The sequence below is a fragment of the Drosophila tropicalis genome, unplaced genomic scaffold (assembly GCF_018151085.1).
Source record: "Drosophila tropicalis isolate 14030-0801.00 unplaced genomic scaffold, ASM1815108v1 contig_393, whole genome shotgun sequence".
Lineage (NCBI taxonomy): Eukaryota > Metazoa > Arthropoda > Insecta > Diptera > Drosophilidae > Drosophila > Drosophila tropicalis.
Window position 1 is genome coordinate 816,128 of NW_027172855.1, and position 17,984 is coordinate 834,111.

At 36.6% G+C, this 17,984-nt stretch overlaps 1 long non-coding RNA gene across 1 annotated transcript; it reads left to right on the forward strand.

The window, feature by feature from the left end:
* Positions 1-17,274: 17,274 nt before the first annotated feature.
* Positions 17,275-17,789, forward strand: LOC137573105 (uncharacterized). Its single transcript, XR_011031821.1, has 3 exons — positions 17,275-17,291; positions 17,362-17,507; positions 17,572-17,789. It is a non-coding gene; the product is annotated as an uncharacterized lncRNA (long non-coding RNA).
* The last annotated feature ends 195 nt before the right edge of the window (positions 17,790-17,984 follow it).

A 17,984-nucleotide genomic window follows, 5' to 3' on the forward strand; every position in this document is an offset into this window, starting at 1 on the left:
CTGGGATAATATCACAAAATACTTTTAATTGGATACAGAGAATGTTCTACATCAGGACATGGCGTCGCAAATGTCCCATTAGTGATGTTAACTAAGCTGAAGACATACAATGTTTAGAAGAAAAACAAAATGGACTAAAGAAAAAAGGACATGCTTCTTATGTTTATATCTCCAAATAGTTTACTCCACAAATTAGTTTACTATTATTTACAGTCATTATTTCAAGTTAAAGGATATCGCCAAGTCGATTCTTAAGGTTAGGTTAAGTTCTGAACAAATACCTACTTGTTGTTACCTGCTTGATTTTGTGCTGTTGGTGAACTTGTTAACAAACGCGGTTTTTATATCATGTTAGTTTTGTTTTTTTTTCGCTTTGGTCTTCAGCATTTTATTTATGATCTAAGATTTGGGTCTGTCTCTCCTTCGACGTCTGTGTATGTGTATTTTGTTTTTTTTTTATGTATATTAATTTTATTGTCTCATTCGATTTGAACATTGTGCTAAAAGTTTTGTGGGAACTGTTTAAATTTCGCTCGCCGCGAAGAAATACATACATATGTGTGTATCTAGCTTGCCAAATCAAGTTCGTTGCCTAAGTCTTTTGATTTGTGGTGTGTGTCCCCGATTTTTTTTTCCATTTTCGTCTATTTGAAATAAATTTAAAGCTTTGAATAGAAAAAAGCAACAACATTTGTTTGAACTAATAGCTACTGTAGTGCCACGCCCACTATGCTTGTGGTTGGGTTGCGCTACGGTAGAAGGTACCTGCTTTTTGCCCTTTTTAATTACCACACGCCGAGTTAAATTATATTTCCTGTTCTGTTTCTCTCAACAAAATATCCAGAAAATCATTTGATTTAAGCCGCCGATACCAGCCACAACAACAGCATTCATATAGATGAAGAATCTGGGCTACAGCTCTGCGCCGCCACACCTACTCCACTTTAAAGATCCCACAAAAAAACTTATTTATAAAAAATAAAAATCTCCTCGACCAGCGTAAAATGTAGCAACTTTATTGGCGCAACGGGCGTGCATATTAAATGAATCAACATGAATAAAAGTTCAAATCGATGAAAAATACTCAAATTTTCATTATGAATCGAAATCGGGGGGAGATTGGTGTCGTTGACACGCCCTCTGGCGGTAGTTGAATGCAAGCGTAACTGGCATGAGAAAGGTGATGCTAAGGATGATACTTTTACAAAAAAGTAACAGAAGCTGCTAAACCAACTCAGCACATACATAAGTGGTTTGCATTTAATTTAAGTTTTAATTTCAACTAAATTCGTGGCGCTCAAAAATATACGTGTACATTCCTATGTTTAAAGCCGTTGAAAGATTTATAGTAACATTAAAATTCTTAGCAGTATTTAATTTGTTATATCCCCTTCATTTGAGCCTTATATTTCTAGGAAAACCAAAAAGAAACCCAAAAATTTGATTTGGCCGTTGTTATTTCGCCAAGCTTTAAAGTGGCCTCTATTCGGCAACCATACAGAGGCATATGAAAGAACTGGGAATAGCCAATAAGTGGGAGAGAGAAGGAGAGATATGATGAGAACAGCAGATGAGGAGTCGATGCGATAGAATATTGTTTTGTCAGCTTTTTATTGGCCAACATGGGCCATAAAGCTACTCAAGTAGTATTTTTGCGATAAAATACAACAGAAAACATACAAACTGTAGAACACAGAGAAGAAGATAGTGAGAAAGACAGAAAACGAGAGAGAAAGAGGGATAACAAGATAGCAGGAGGTAGGTATAGGTATGCGAATCCAAAGACGTTTCTTAGGATAAAAGTCTGGGACAAGCTGAAAGAAACCTCTACAAAAAAAGGCGACAAAAGCAACAACAAGACGAAGCACTTTAAGAAAAATAAAAAACCGACAACTAGAAGAAAGAACACATAGAGGAGGAGAGGCAAAGTAACTTGTAAAGTTTTTTATTTTTGTTTTTGTTTCTTTTCGCGCGGGTGTAGACACTGAAATCTTGTATGGATAATTGGCGCAGCCATGGATTCTGGACCAGAGACCGACCAGGACCAGCTGCCGTTCGTTGCCGTAGTGTCTGGTGCCTTGGCATTTTGACCATAAACGAGCTAAAAATTTGTTCGAAACGTTGTCAAGTGCACACAAAGTGCACAAGGGCACAGGAATATTGTTGGAGGTGGGTTTGGTTTGGTTTTGTTTTGCTTTGCTTTTTGGAAAGCTTTTCCTAAACATTTCGCTATCATTATTTATTAGACAAAGACAACCAAACAACCGTCGTAGAACCCCAACCGCTCCCTTCCCCAAGCCGCATTCACTGGGAAGAAGAAGGCTATCATCAACAAGGAGCCACCAACAAAGGCAAACTTTGTTTTGTATTTTTTCATCTTCTTCGCTTCTTACAATGAATAGCGATAAAGTTTGGATTTATTAGACCAAGACTCGCTTTAAAATCAATTATGCCGGAATGTGGAACGTAAAAGAGTTTACAGAGAGAGAGACACCGGCGAACACCCAAGCAGAAGGCCAAAAGAAGACCAAGTGAGATTATGCAATGCCAAACACTTGCAAAAATGCCCAAAAGTGTTAACTCGACTAAAAGAATAGCCTAGAAAAATTAAACTAATTTTATAAATTGAAATAGCAGGGATTTCGACAAAGATTGTTTAAAGGCATTTCATTTATTTTTTTAAATAAAGCCAAGAAAGGGTTATTCAATTTTCGTACAATGGTTTCGACAATTAACTACTTTTCCAAAAATAAACCGAAGTGTAACTGTAAAAATAATATAATAATTTTATATTATAAATTAGTTCGTTGCAAGGGTCCACTAATTTTTCCAAATGTTATTATTTTCGAAAACTTTAAATTTTACATTTAGTTGAATTGATGGAAACATCTTAAAGCAGTTAAATTTTTTTTTGTTTTTTGAAGATGATACCCTCTTTTCAAATGGTTTTGAAAAGCACCTAAAATAAGGTAGCCTTAACCTAGGTCTAACCTCTACTTAGCCCCCAACCCCAAAAATCAGCAGCAGCACCCAGGCAATAAGAAGCAAAAGCAAAAGAAGCCTACCTTACCGACATCTCTCGCCTTGTCTATGGATGATAAATTAAAAGCCTAACTTGACAATCACTTAAGCATAGTTTGTAAGGCGTCCTCATAGATTTTAAAGCTGCCGGTTGCTGCTGCTGCTGCTTCCAACATTGTTGCCAAGCCAAGGGAGCATACACAGGCGGCAACAACAACAACTGGCCAAGGCGACCAACGACCGACGACGGCGACATGAACACGTTCCTATTAGTGGCGAAAGATCAGCGAAAAATAGAACGACGGTTCATTAAAATGAGAATCCAGGAGGAGTAAGGCAGTAAGGTAGGTAGATGGTAGGTAGGTTCTTTGCCAGTCGGCGGAGGTCGTTCTCGCCGAGTTTAAAGAATAATGATAGCGGTATTCTCTTGAGCTATGGTTAAAGGTAAAGGCAGAAGCAGAACAGCCAACGAGACAGTTTGTAAGAGGGAGCGGGTATAGGAGCAGGACTTGGTTTGGATTGGGTTAAGTTGGGGTTGGTTCACTATTTCGCACTGCCTCCCCCGCCTTACCCACCCGCTCTCTACTTTTGGTTTTTTTTCCTTTTTTTCTTTTTTAAAAACTGTGAACACACAAATTCACTCAGCGTTGATAGTACCAAAGCAGCAGGGAAAACACCTTGATTATATCTAGAAGACCAAAAAATACACTAAAAAGAAGTCAAGGCAAATAAAAGATTTCAAATGAAACAAATTTCTATATATTTTTAGTTATTACTTAAAAAAACTTCGTAAGCAAGTCAATAATTCTTGTCATTTTGATATTGAAAATAAAGTCCGTAGGATATCATATGAACATTTGGAGAAAAGACAATCTATGGATATTTAATGGAAACATTTAAATAAGAGTAGGACATCGCGTGTTTATTTCCAAATAATTCCACAGAACATTCTGTGGAGATTTGGAGAAAAGTTCTCAAGACATTTGGAGAAAAGATACAGATGAACGGATGCAAATGGCTAAATGAACTCATCGTCGTACTGCTCATGAATAAATACTTACATAATACGGTCGGGAAAGCTTCCTTCTATCCATTTAAATTTTTTTTACCAAAATAAATGCAGCTTTTTTGCAATGGGATGAAATATTATCTAAAGAATTTATAAGTATATAGGGTATCCAATATAAAATATAAATTCTACCATACCCATTAATACTTTTAACTTTCAAATTAAAATTTACTTTGAAAAACACTCAAAATGTGAGTTATCACTATCATAAATGAATTATTATATCATTGTCGAGAAAGTTTTCGATTGAAATATTCTTACTGACTTTCTGGTAAATAGTTTGTAAGTTTACACGCTTGCCAAAGAAAAATGCAAATGTTGGTTAAACCCAACGATGGATTTAATGATACCCCACAATTTCCTCTTTCCACTTTCAGTTGATTGCCGGTTTGGGGGCGTTTCTTGTGTTTTTTATTTTTACTGGGGCGTGTATAAACAGCATTTGGCAAACAAGTTGGCCGCATATTTTCCAGTACCAGTTCAAAGTTCAATCCACAAGAAGACAATGGGAAGAGGGTAGGAAGGAGAATGAACAGAAGTTAGCTACTTGGCCACTTGTCGTCGTCAGTTTAGTTTCGTTCAGTGTTCAGTGTAGATCTGTTCAGGTTGTCATTGTCACATGCCTGACTCTACGAAACTGCAAGCGATTCTTTTCCCCTTCGTTTTTCTTCACATATTTGGAGTGTCAAACGAGCAAATTGCATACCAAAAGTCTATTTACATGTACTCTTATGTAGGCGTACTTAAGATACCACAAATACCAAAACTTGCTTTAACGTTTCAAAGCAATTTGCTTACCGTTTTTGGTTAAATGGAATTTCGTGAAAATTGTCGCTTCTTTTTTTTCTTTTTGGATGAAAGCAGAGAATAAAAGACAACCTGTTGCTGCTCAAGCTGTTCCAGAACTAATTCCAACCAAAAAGAAATTACCAAAAAAGAAAGGTGAAATGTGAAATGAAACAGATGAACACAATTAATCATAACGCCCGACCAAGCGACCGCACACATCTGACAATGGGATGAGGTTGTAGAAAAAGAATTTAATTTCCTACTACCTCAAAGGATGCTTTATATAGTCTAACTTAGCACAAAACTCCCCCGCATCAAACAAACAGCTATAACCCACCATAATGGCTAGCCATATGCTCTTTGAATATTCCATGAGCTAGACAAATTAAAAACAGAAAAACACAAAACACAACAGAGACTAAATATAGGTATGAAATTTTCAAGCACTTGATTAATTTAGCGTACACAATGATTAAGTACTATTTTGTGGAGAAAGGTTTTCCACTGATCCTTTTGCGGGGGCACAACCCCTAAAAATCTACATCGAGTCGCAACAGTTTGGGTCAGCTGGTGAGGAGAGTGCATCATTTAGAAATTGCATTTCTACTATTAAATTTTTATAAATTACATTTTTATGCATTTATTTTTACTTTGAAATGGGAGTGGGAGAGAAGGGAGAGAGAACATCAGCTTTTTATGGCTGTCAGTTAAATTTACATAAAAGAGTGAGGGAAGAGTGACTAATACAACACCCTCCGTGAAATGCAACCCTATCGCACGCACTTGAAGAAATTTTCATGGTTTCGTTGTTGTGAAAAGTTATATTCTTTTTATAATTTGTCATTTTAACTTCCAACTGGCAATAAAATGCTATTGTATATTTTTTCGAGTTTGTCTTGGGAAAGGAAATTATTCCTTAATTTAAGAAACATGTTTTAAATACAATGCATTTATAATATTTTTCTTATATGTCGACTTTAAATACTTAAGTTTAACAAAGTTTTGTTCAATGTATGAAGCATTTCGTTTAGTGTAACAACCTGTTAACAAATCCACCAACGAATGGAAAAATTATAATTAATGAGTCGACAACAAACGCGTCAGAAGGTGAACAACGAAAAACGAATAAAGGAACTTTTGCTCACCGTTTCAATTAGGCATGAAAAGTTCAAATGGGAAACAGGGTGGATCGGTGGTTATACTATTTCGACGCGTGTCTAGAAGCAAGGCTGCACCCAGTAGTCTGGCACATCCTTTGAAAAACATCAACTACAACAACAATAATAGCGACCAGGAAGAGCAACGGAGGACCGCATGACGCATTTACCCATCGCGGGTTGAATTGTTAGCTAAGAGGATGTGGATATGGATATTTGAATGAGAATGAGGATGCATGTTAAAAGAGGAACATGGGGTAAGTGGCAAGGTGAAGGGGGCGCCAAGCGAGTCACGCAACATGCAAAAGCGAAGCCACCAAACTTCGTTTTGGCCCATGCATTAAAATTAATAATAAACGATTTCTGTGTAATAACAATAATTTTAACCCAAACAACAACCAACCAAACAAAATTTAGTGCCCCGCTTGCATTTGGTTAACGTTTCTCCTGTTTTTTTTTTTTTTTTTTTTTCTTTCGGGGCGTGGGCGGCAAACATTTGAACACGCAATCGCCTCCAAGATACAAAATGTTTATGATGTGGGCGTTGCAATTAAATTGGTGAAAAGGGGGAGGCAGAAGAGGAGGCTGATTTTGAGATTTAGCAGGAAGCTGTCTTCTCTTTCTCTTCAACTGTTTCCTTCCATGTTTCGTGAAAGGGTAACTATGAATTATGTTGGCCAAATTTTTATTTTGAATTTTTTCCTGTCATTTGGTTTGCAAACAAAAAAGTGAGCGAAAAAAAGGAGTAATACATTAGAAAACATTTAAACCTGATCTGGAATTTGTGCCCTAAATTACTCAATCTAAAAAAAACTCTATATTAGTGAATAAGAGAAAATAGTTCAAGCACTTCGTTTAAAAATGTTTTATTTAATTTTCTTTAAATAAAGATCAATAGAAGTATAATTTATGCAAACATATGTTCAAATGTTTTAAAAATGTCCTAAATTAATTGAAAATTATTGTTCCGGAAATTTCATTAATAATAGAGCAATTTTTGTCTGCTTAGTGGTGCATTGCATTGGGGAAATATGACAAATTCTTGAAGAATTTCTTTTCGCTTAGGCATCCTTGACCTTTGTCTCTCGGCTTCAAGTTGCAATCTTAACTCTAACAACACCCAGACCCAGATCGGACACCTACACACAAAGTGTTCCTCCTGCTACACTGGTATGTACATATGTATGTATGTACGTAGCACCTACACCCACAACAATCAGAATCACAGAAAAAATAACCACAAGAGCTTTTCAGAGGAGACGTCAACATTCCTTTTTGGAATCGCCATTATCGCTGCACGTCATCGCAACAGCCAGAAAACGGAGAAGAGAAGAAGGAGGCAGAAAAGTTTCTGCAAGGCGGTGGGTGGGGGCAAGCAGACATAAGTACTGAGGCGGGGGCCAGAGAGGTAGCAGAGGGCCGCCCGTCGTCACTTGTCTGATATATCACCTGTACTCAATCGCAAAGAACAATCCAAATTGAAAAACCTTCCAACTTCGTTCAGACAATTGTCACACTTCAGACGACGACTGGCGTCTCAGAATCGTTTCTTTCGCTCTCAAAATGCATTAATCCAATTTACGCATGCCAAAATGAAGGACGGACAGAGAGAGAAAGAGACACTTGCTCCAGAATTCATGGGTACACACTTCCCTTCCACATTTCCCGCTGAAACTGTCAGAAAAATGCAAAGAGAGAGAAAAAAAGGTCTATAAAAAAATATGTAAAATACTTAACCAACATTGTGTGGTGCTTGCTCTTAGGCAGCAGATTTCGGTGTAAATTTGCTGTGAAAAGTTGGCAGCACAATTTAAGAGCCAGGCCAATCAAGGAGCCACCATCTCTTCGTCCCTCTGTTAACGATTCGCCAACTCCTTTTGTCAACCTCTCTCTTTTGGCCAAGTGCAGCAAACCGTTGACAATTTTATTTATTTACAGTTGGCCCCAACTGTCTATATAAATTGAGTCCGTTGACTTGGTTCACTCTCTCACTCTCCCGCGATCTTTACTCAAAGTGGGGTTAAACCAGAAGAGTAGTTGTAGGAAAGGGGGTGGTGGGTCGGTATAGAGAAGAAGAGAGCGGGGGGATGGGTATGGGTATGGAGACAATGTCAACATAGTTGCAATTAATTTGTAACCGATTATCATCTTCAGGTGCCAAATAAACTTCTCAATGTGTTGAGTGTGTGCCTGTCTCTATCACTCTCGATGTCTCTTTCTTTCTCTCCCTGTCTCTGTTTAAGTGTGGATCCTTCCTTCTTGCTGTTTATCGAGGTATTTTTTCTTCTTACTTCCTTTTTTTTTTTTTTGTTGGGTTGTGTTGTGTTGGTTTTTTGTTATTTTACATGTTCTCCTGGCGTCTGCTTTATGTGCCTTAAGCTCACATAAACAAGATCAATATGTTGTAGTTGCTGTTGCTGCTGGTCAGGTCTGAGAGTGCGATATTTGGCCAGCATAGAGAGTCAGGAATCATTGTCAGGCTTCAACAAACTTAGAGATGAGAGCGTGTAAGTCCCAAGTTGGAACTATCAATGTGATACCAACAAGTTAAATAAACGATTCTTTTGTTCGTATACGATTCTATAAACTTTTTTACAAACAATTAGTTTCAGATATGTTTTAAGGACTGTTTTATCACCTGGTCGACTAATTGGTCTGCTCAATCTATTACAGGCTGTATTAGATGGTTATGACAAATATTTTACACTCATGAAAAAACAAATATACATCGTTACTTAAGTATTAAATAACTGTTATTTAACTCCATATCTGCGAGCTCAATTATAGCTAAACTTTGGGGTCACCACTTTGCATCTCCTCTACCATTTTAAACACCTTGTTATCAAAGGTAATCCCAAACTGAAGGGCTACTCGATATGTATAAAATGCATCAACACTTTACTTTATATAAACTCTGATCTCTATATACCATTCCAAGGTGACAGGTTGACCATGTTATAGGTCGCCCATACTACTAGTGCAGTGTCTTTCCTCGAACATCTTTTCCTATGTAGATTTTGCCACCAAAACACTTGACGGATTTAATTATTTCGATTCTGGCACAAAAGTTGCGTGTCTCCCCCAGTTTTTTTTTTTTTTTTTTTTTTGCTTTGACCAGTCTCGGTCCATGCATTCCAATTCCACATGCATCATGTGTCCAATCGTAATGAGAAAATATGGCATTTGTGATACAATAAAGTTTGCTTCGCACTTAGGTTACACCACAGCGAACGACGAGTACTGGGAATGAATACTTACATGGAGTACACAACTCGGACCGAATTGAAGGAGATTGGGCACTGGCATGTGTTTTTTTTTTGCATGCGCCTAAATTATGTTGACAACTGTCTGTAGCGTCTCATTGCTCTGGCTGCTACTCACTCATTACAGCAGCCTAGAGGAGATTGGAGTTCGAGACTGAGTCTCGGAGTCTACGTATCATATCGCTCCCTGCTCATGCAAACATGCAACTTGACTTAACTTGACTTGCTTCTTCTCCTGGCAGACTGTTTGGGTCTCTAATGCCTACGCCATTTATTAAATGTCTTCACAGTGTGACAATAACTTTATCAGAAAGAACAAGCTGAAAGAGTGCGGAGATGCAAGAGGCAACAAGTGGAAGCCCCAGAAGTGGCACGAGTCTCTTCTCTTTGCTGAAGCAGATGAGTTTGACTTTGCATGTGGCCGCCGGCCGAAGCGAAATTTTGCTCTGTTTATTCCAAGCGCAGTTGTTGGGTGCAAGGCCATTAACCCATTAATAGACTCCAAAACGACACGACAAAAGCGACAACGACAAGTTGGTAATGAAGGAATTTCTCAAGGGGGAGCATATGCAATTGGAAATTCCTTAATAATAAGGCAAATAAATTACGATCTAGTAGATACCTTTTCCACTGGAAAGTTGATCGACATACATATTTCATTTAAAATAATTGCACAGATTTAACTTCATATTTACCAACAAATAGTAATACCAAATGAAGAAGTAAAGAGAAAAGTTGAAAATTTTATTATTACTAGAATTAAAAATAAATGCAAAATGTTTAATAATTATAAGTTTCGAAAAGTTTTTAAGCCCGTGGAGGATATTCAAAAGATACATATGATTCTTCTCATTTGATTTTTGCTCTCATCTTAAAATAACCCATCAAACGATTCCGGCCATTTTGTTTAAATTTAGAAGTTGATTTGTAAATTTGTTGGCGTTGTATGTTGTTTGTTTTTTGTTTTTGTTTTTATTGTCTGGTTTTCATTTTTGTTACACAAATTAAACGAGCCGCACAAATTGTATAAATTCTAAACGAGTTTGCCTGCGTCGAAAACCTGTTGAAAACAAAGTCTCAAAAAATCCAAATGGCGTGCATATAAATATATATATGTATATATATTTAAGATCGCCTAATGAGAATTTCGTGTTGGCATGCAAATATACGAAATTTGTCGAGCTTTTGTGCCATAAATTCAATAAGTTTATTTCCCCAGTTTGCATGGCCAACGTAGCAGGGTCAATATTTGCGTTAAGAAGTCAGCTAAAAGTGAAACACACGCGCTCCCAGAATCCTTCAGTCATTTTCAATATTATCATTTGACAATTTAATTTCGACAACAAAGTTGCCAAAATCAAGAATTTCACAAATAAAATAAACTTGCTATGCAGGCTCATAAAAAAGTTGAACATAAATTTTTTCGGGTTTTTAATTAGTTAACTTCTCTTCTCCTTGACTCAGCCAACACTTGTCGCCATGGTCACCATCATCATCATCATCATCATTATTATGGTCCATGATCATTTCAATAGAGATAATGAGGATAAGGTCGAAAAGACTACCGACGAATCACAGGTGTCGGTTTCTTACCAATGGCGGCGGCGTCTAAATTATGCATTCCACTAGCCACCGCAGATTCAACTTGTTTTTCCAATCAATTTTTGTCATTAAACTATCATAAAATTTGTATAATTTTTACGGTTTTTTAAAAGTGACAGCTCGTAGAGGAGTCAGTCAGTCGTCTTTTCTTTGATTTGCTTGTTCGCATTTGTATTTAAATTTTTCTTTTTTTTTTTTTTTCTGTCTCAAATTGATTGTTTTTTAATGAAGTTTCCAAGGGAGAAGTGTATCGAAATTTGTGGATAGTTTTAATTGGTTACAGATTTTAAGCTAAAGTATTTAAGATAAAATCGTTTTTCCGTCTTGTTTGTAAGTTGATTAAAATTGGAGCAAAACCATCCATAGGAATGGGAAGACTTTTTTGAATGAATGAAATTTTCATTAACACGGTTGGAAACTTTTTCTGTTTCACATTTGTTTTTGAATTATTTAGTTTTTTTTTTTGTCAAGAATTTTAGATACATAATTGCTTCAAGAGATTAGGGAAAAAGGTTTCTTGATGAAAATTCTTGTGCTGTTACAACATTTGGAGGTAAAAAGTAATTTTTACATGTATTATCTGTCTCTCATTATTTCGGTTAGTAAAATATTAAAGAGTACTTTTTACATTAAAATAACAAGCAATTGCAAAGAAACTTTCTCTGCCAGTATAATAGAGCAGGATGAACGAAAATAACATCGTCCTTATAATTTATTTATTAAAAATTCTATTTAATTATCATTTTAAGTTAAAGTAAAGACACGAAGTTTAATTTTATTCTAGCATTTTTTTTGTTTAATTTATGTTTTGTTTTGAACCTATGTAAGCTTTTTGTTACTCCTTCCTTATCTATAGCTTTCAACGAGAAAAAAAAAATCTATAGTCTAATCCTTGCGAAAGAACGGCCTACAATCTTAATATAGCTAATAACGAACGTATGGCTAAAAGTAACTGTTATCTACCGATCGTTCCTGTGGAAATTTGTCAAAGTCGTATAATGATGGTATGAGGTTTATAAACACACCAATATCAAAGATCACGACAATAGTTTAGAAAATAACGAAGTTGTTGAGAAAAGTCACTGTGCACTCTGTAGCTCTTACGGCCTAGGAGGAGTTTGCATTGATACAGATGCAGGGACGGTCGGACGGACGGACATGCCTATATGAACTTGTCTTGTCGTGCTAATCAAGAATATATATACTTTATATTGTCGGAGATGCTTCCAAGACTTTCCGTTATGACATCATTTTTTGGTTGTTTTTTTTTTATCATCTTTCCATTCATTTTCGACACAAATTTTTAAATCATTAAAATTTCAAAAAAAAAAAAAAAAAATCACACATCATCTCAAGTATTTAGCCATCATCATAATTTTCACGCCGCTGCATGGACTCATACCAAATATGATGGAGAATGGATGCGTGAAGAGTGAAAGAAGCAAAAGCCACCGCTTCCCGCACACTGGAGTTATGCCTGGCCTTATTAGCACATCATTTAAGCCAGTTACTCGACACTTCTCTACCCCAGCAATGAGATGTTGGGGACGACTGCTCATTAAATTTGAAAATATAGCCACTATTGTCATATAAATCTTGTTTCCATCAATATTGACCTGTCAATGTCTGCGCGCTGTCCACCACCAAAAGGGCCGGTGCTGGTTGCAGTTGCAAACACGTATCAAAAATTCAATATAATCACACCAAACGCATCTTTCTTCCTCTCAGTTGCATCGTCGTCGTTTTCACGTTTGGGCAATTATTTTTGATTTTGCCATTGTGCACTTGCCCAGAGCAGAAAGAGAGAGACAGAGAGAGAGAGACGCTGCGTAAGAAGCTGTCAATAAGCCAAGAAAAAAGAACTTGCTCCCGATTCTTAGTATGCCCTTACAAACAAAGGTATTATGATGTTGGTAAGATGTTTGCAATCCAAAATCCCTTTATGACATATCAATATGAGTTGATGTACATACGTGTTTTATAAGATAGGTGCTTTTACGACATATTTTAAAAGTGACCTAATTGTTTCTAAGGCAACAGTATCAAATGTGGGTCAATAAATTCTAGAATGATTTGGTGGGGATTGCTAAATGCGCATTATAACATCTCGAGAAACTAGCGATAAAGCTTCAATTATATTTTTTTATATGATTTGTGAACTTTAAAATTTTGTATACCTCTAAATTGAAAAGAGGAAAGAGTATATAAGATGCATCCTTCCTAAGTAAAGAATATTTGTGTACACCTTTATGGGTCTGCTTGCTTTAGTCCGCCATTGATGTGTCAGTTGATCTGTTCTTTTATGTCATCATTTCACAGCTAAGTGGCACCTACTCCGCCCACCCCACTTCCCTGATATGCGCTTCAAACTGGGATGTGGCAAGTGTAAATTCAAATACATTTGAAACAAATCAATTGGACGAAAGAAAAAACAGTTCTTTGTTTTTTTGTTTTGTTTTCATCCAATTAGATTTTTCACGCTCTTTCTCTGCCGCCGCCCCCTGAACAGTGCTTTTTTTTTTGGTTTTGTGGCCTAATTGACATTTCCAGTGCAAGAATTTATTAGGCCCAAAGCGTACATAAGTTATTCCCTTTGGAAATGAATACGTACGAGATATAAGCCAATATGTGGTGTGTGTCCGTGAGTAGAGAAATACATGGTTTGAGGAGAGAAGTTTGGAGTTGGTGGTAAAGCTGCTGTGGTAAGCTTGGCTTGGACTGTCCTGTCCTGTCCTGTCCTGTCCTATCCTATGCTGGCCTGATCGTCTGTGGCTTGATCTCGCTAACTGCGTGGCCATAAAGTAACCCACAACACACATAACAGCAGAGACACGAGTCTGAAGCCAATCCAGTCAGCCACATCTCACCCCCACGCAGCATTTGGACTTGCAAGTGTTCCATTGTATTTGTTGTAGGAGTCTTAGCAGCAACTCCAACCAACTGCAACAACAACAGCAACAAATGTCAACAGTAGTTTATTGTTGTTGTTAGTGTCATTTGACTGTGGCGACTGCCTTTTGGGCCATTTTAGACAGTTGGCAGCGCGCTAATTTGTAAGCCTTTTGCTGCCTTTGGTCAAATGATAAGAAAACATATAGCAAAAAGAAAGACAAAGTCAAAGAGCGAGAGAGAGAGAAAGACCGGGAGATCCGCCTGGTGGCCATATTAGAGGTGAAACTTCTTTTTATTTATTTTTTTTTTTTCTTTTTTTTTTTTTTTTTTGGTTTTGGTTAGTGTTTTGCCCATTGGGCGTTTGATGGCTCTAACGTTTGATGTTTGGCGACGAAGACGACGACGACGCGCATCACGAAGCCATCAAATGTCAGTCAGAGTTTCATAGCTTCCCGCCATGTGGGAGAGAAAACGCTAGTTTTCTACCAGAGGGCATTAAAAGATGTAGTTGGTGTTGGTGTTAGAGTCGCTTTTTGAAAATGGAGGTGAATGGGTGGCTGGGGGACAGCTGTTGGTTGACATAGTCAGTTAGTGTTTTTAGTGGCCATTAGCTAATGTCTTTTTGCTGATTGCAATCTTGTAGTAGATTTTAAGAAACGGAGCAAAATCATAATGGGACAGGGAATGGTTTAAGCAGCAACTTTAAAACGATTATTATCAAAATGTATTTAAAGTATACTAAAAATATGAAAATATAATTCAATTATAAAAATATCAAAGACGCTAATTTCGTCTGTGCCGAAGTTTATATACCCTTGCAGTAATTGGCCATAATATTTTTACATGTTCCAAACTCTATTTTTGTAACTCAATTCATTAATGCACAAACAAAACCTTCCAAATATCATTCCATTCCTTGTTCTTGTTCTTCCTACTATCATACTACTTTTTCTTCTCCTGGCTATAATTATGAACTTTTATTCCGATAGCTCTTAAGATGGCAGCGTGAAGTTGATTTTGACAGACAGACAGACGGACGGACGGACAGGCGGACATGCCTATAGCTTCTTATGCTGATCAAGAATATATATACCTTATGGGGTCGGAAACGTCTTCTTCTGTGCGTTACAAACATCTGACCTATTTTATAAGGGTATAAAAAAACAAATAAATAAATTTCAGAAGCAGTACAACAGGCTGGACTAGAATCGAATATTATCAAACATTTTCTATGGCTTACACTATTTATTTTTCGTTTTGGGCGAAAACAGAAAACAAACAACGTTTTGGCTTTCATCAGTTCGATCAATATAATTACATATGGTTCCCAATAAAATCGTAGAATTACCTGATTTTACAGTTAGAATTATGTCCGCCTTGCGATCACTTACATGGCTGATATAAATTAGCCGTAGAGTACTTACTCGTAAACACACGACGCGTCGTTGCATTCGCCATCGTCGTCGTCGTCATTTGCACATTGACAACGACTTAATTACGCCAAATTCAACGAGCAATTGCCATTAATAACATGGCCTATTAATATTCTTCTACCGCCAAAAGCTTGTTTATTACCACTTAAAGTCACAACTAAAAAAAAAATATATATACAGAAATCAAAAACCAAAGAAAAAATAAAAATAAAAATTGGTTAACCAGCCGGCAGTTGAAAAAAAACTCTGTGGCACACACATAAAAATTTGTAGTAATAGCAAAACTATGTAAATAATCAAACAAGCGCTTGAAGAGTGAGATGGCATGAAAACTACAGATTTTTTTTTTTCCTTTTCATGCGTGTGTGATTCATGTTTGGCTCGAGATTCAGTTCAGTTCTCCAACGATAAAGTGGGCCCCAAGAAAATCATGGCACGAGTCCGCTGCCACTGTGGGCAAATAGGAAAAAATATCGAGTACAACCCATGCAGCAAATACTTAGTATGTACGAAATGCGAAACTCCAAACCAAACTGAAAGCAAAGACCAAAACCATCGTCAACAAAGCGGAAATGCAAATGAAATTAATGTGCTGACAACTTCAGGCGCGCATGCGCGTTGACACCTATTTTCCATGCGAGTTTTCTTGACTTGTCTTGGGTTTTCTTTGCTAAATTTGTGGTATAGAGTCCAGAGAAAATTACAATTACATTTGGCAGCATGTGCCATATTTCTCCATAAGACTGTGGGTCGTCGTCGATGTCGTCTTGGTTGCTGTAGTTAGTTGTCGTCAGTCTTGTTGTCAATGTTGTATCTCATCTGGTTAAACAGGTACCTACCTACTACTACATACAACACATTGCCGACTAGGACCACCAATTACACTTGTTAACATTGCCTTACAGATCGTTGCCCTTTATTGAAATCGAACGTTAGAGGTGATAACAACTGCAATCATTCTGATGTCCACGACCCTAAGATTTCAAGACTATATATGTATGTATGTAACTGCATTTGAGTGTCGAGCAAGTAAACGGCACGGAATGAAAATAAGTAATTTGTCTTATTAATATATGAGTGTGAGATTGAGTTCAAGAAAGAAATAACAACAAAAAAAAAACCAGAGTCAGTGTTTTCCGCCGATTGTCCCAATGGGAGCTATAAGATATGGGCGCCCGATCTTGATCAAATTTGGTACAGTCATTAACAGATACCTAAAACTGAAAAAAGTTTAATTTGAAAGCAATCGCGTAGAAAGTAACGAAGTTATTGACAAAAGTCACTGTTTTTGACCTATATGATATAGTCACCCGATCTTGATCAAATTTGGCACCGTTGTTTATAAGTGTAATAAGCTTACTATTATTAAATTTCACGACAAAATCATTGAAAATAATGAAGTTATTAAGAAAAGCCACTGTCCGTGACTTTGCTGTTTGTATGGGAGCTACATGATATAGTGGTCCGAGATATACTCTACTCTGTAGCTCTACGGTCTAGGAGGAGTTTGCGTTAATCCAGACGGACGAACGGACAGACGGACATGGCTATTTGAACTCGTCTCGTCGACAAAGCAACAAAAACATAAATTATCCATGCTAATTTTCACCGGGCCGCCGTTTGTATACACTTCCTAGCTTCGTATTCTCCATCGCTATCCATGAGTAGGATGTCAAAATGGAAATGGAATTTAATCTAAAATTCAAACTTCTGTCAAAGAACAACCTACAATCATAGCCCGATTTGGTTAATGGAATTTCAATATATATATATATATACATATATACTTTATATTGTCGGAGGTGCTTCCTTCTATGCGTTGCACACTTTTGACCAAAATGAATATACCCATTTTGCAAGGGTATAAAAATCGACTAGTTTACTTTGCGAATATAATAAGTTTATTTCTTAGTTGTATACTTCACATATTTATTACGTACATTAAGTATTTTTCAAAATTTGAAATAAAATTAATGTGGAAAATTATTGTTATGTATAAGACTTCCACTTTATTTATCTGCAACACAGTTTCTTTTGTGGGCTTGCTCAATTTTTTCAGGCGATGGTAAGCTTTCATTTTTAAATTTCATCAAAATGACAGCAATATTAATACTCATATATCTATTGAATTATAGCTGAAAAAGATAATTTTTTATTCAGAGCCCACTTATGTATTATCATATGAGGTACTAATCGAGTATTCTGATTTAAATATATAAATATGTAGTGGATCGATTATATCTCAACAAATCGTCTTAACAGCAGCTTCTTGTTTTGATAAGTAGATGTCATCAACACGGATTTATGTCAGCCAAACCCTACAGAGTAACTTTTATCGTTCACAGTGAATGGAATGCTCCTTATGATATATACCAGGGATACGATGAATATATTATCATAGCCGGCATAACTGAAGAAAGTGAATCTTATAATCGTTCTCACAATCTCACAATATCATTGGCAGATAAATATAACGATATTGCCATGGTGTTTACATATAGATTTATACTATGAGATACACCAACCATCAAAGCCGTGGATCTTTCCAATAGCATCTTAAAGTCAGGGGATAAATGTTTGTTCAGTGTCTGGGGCGAAGTGTGTATACTTATCATAAATACTTCGTTTTTATCTTTATTTATTGTTTAGAATGATGAATCTTGTACGTCTTCTATTCCAGCACACAATTGAACGCCAATTGCTTAATATATGTGCAAAACACATTCCTAATATTAAAATCAATCAAATATGCCCTCCC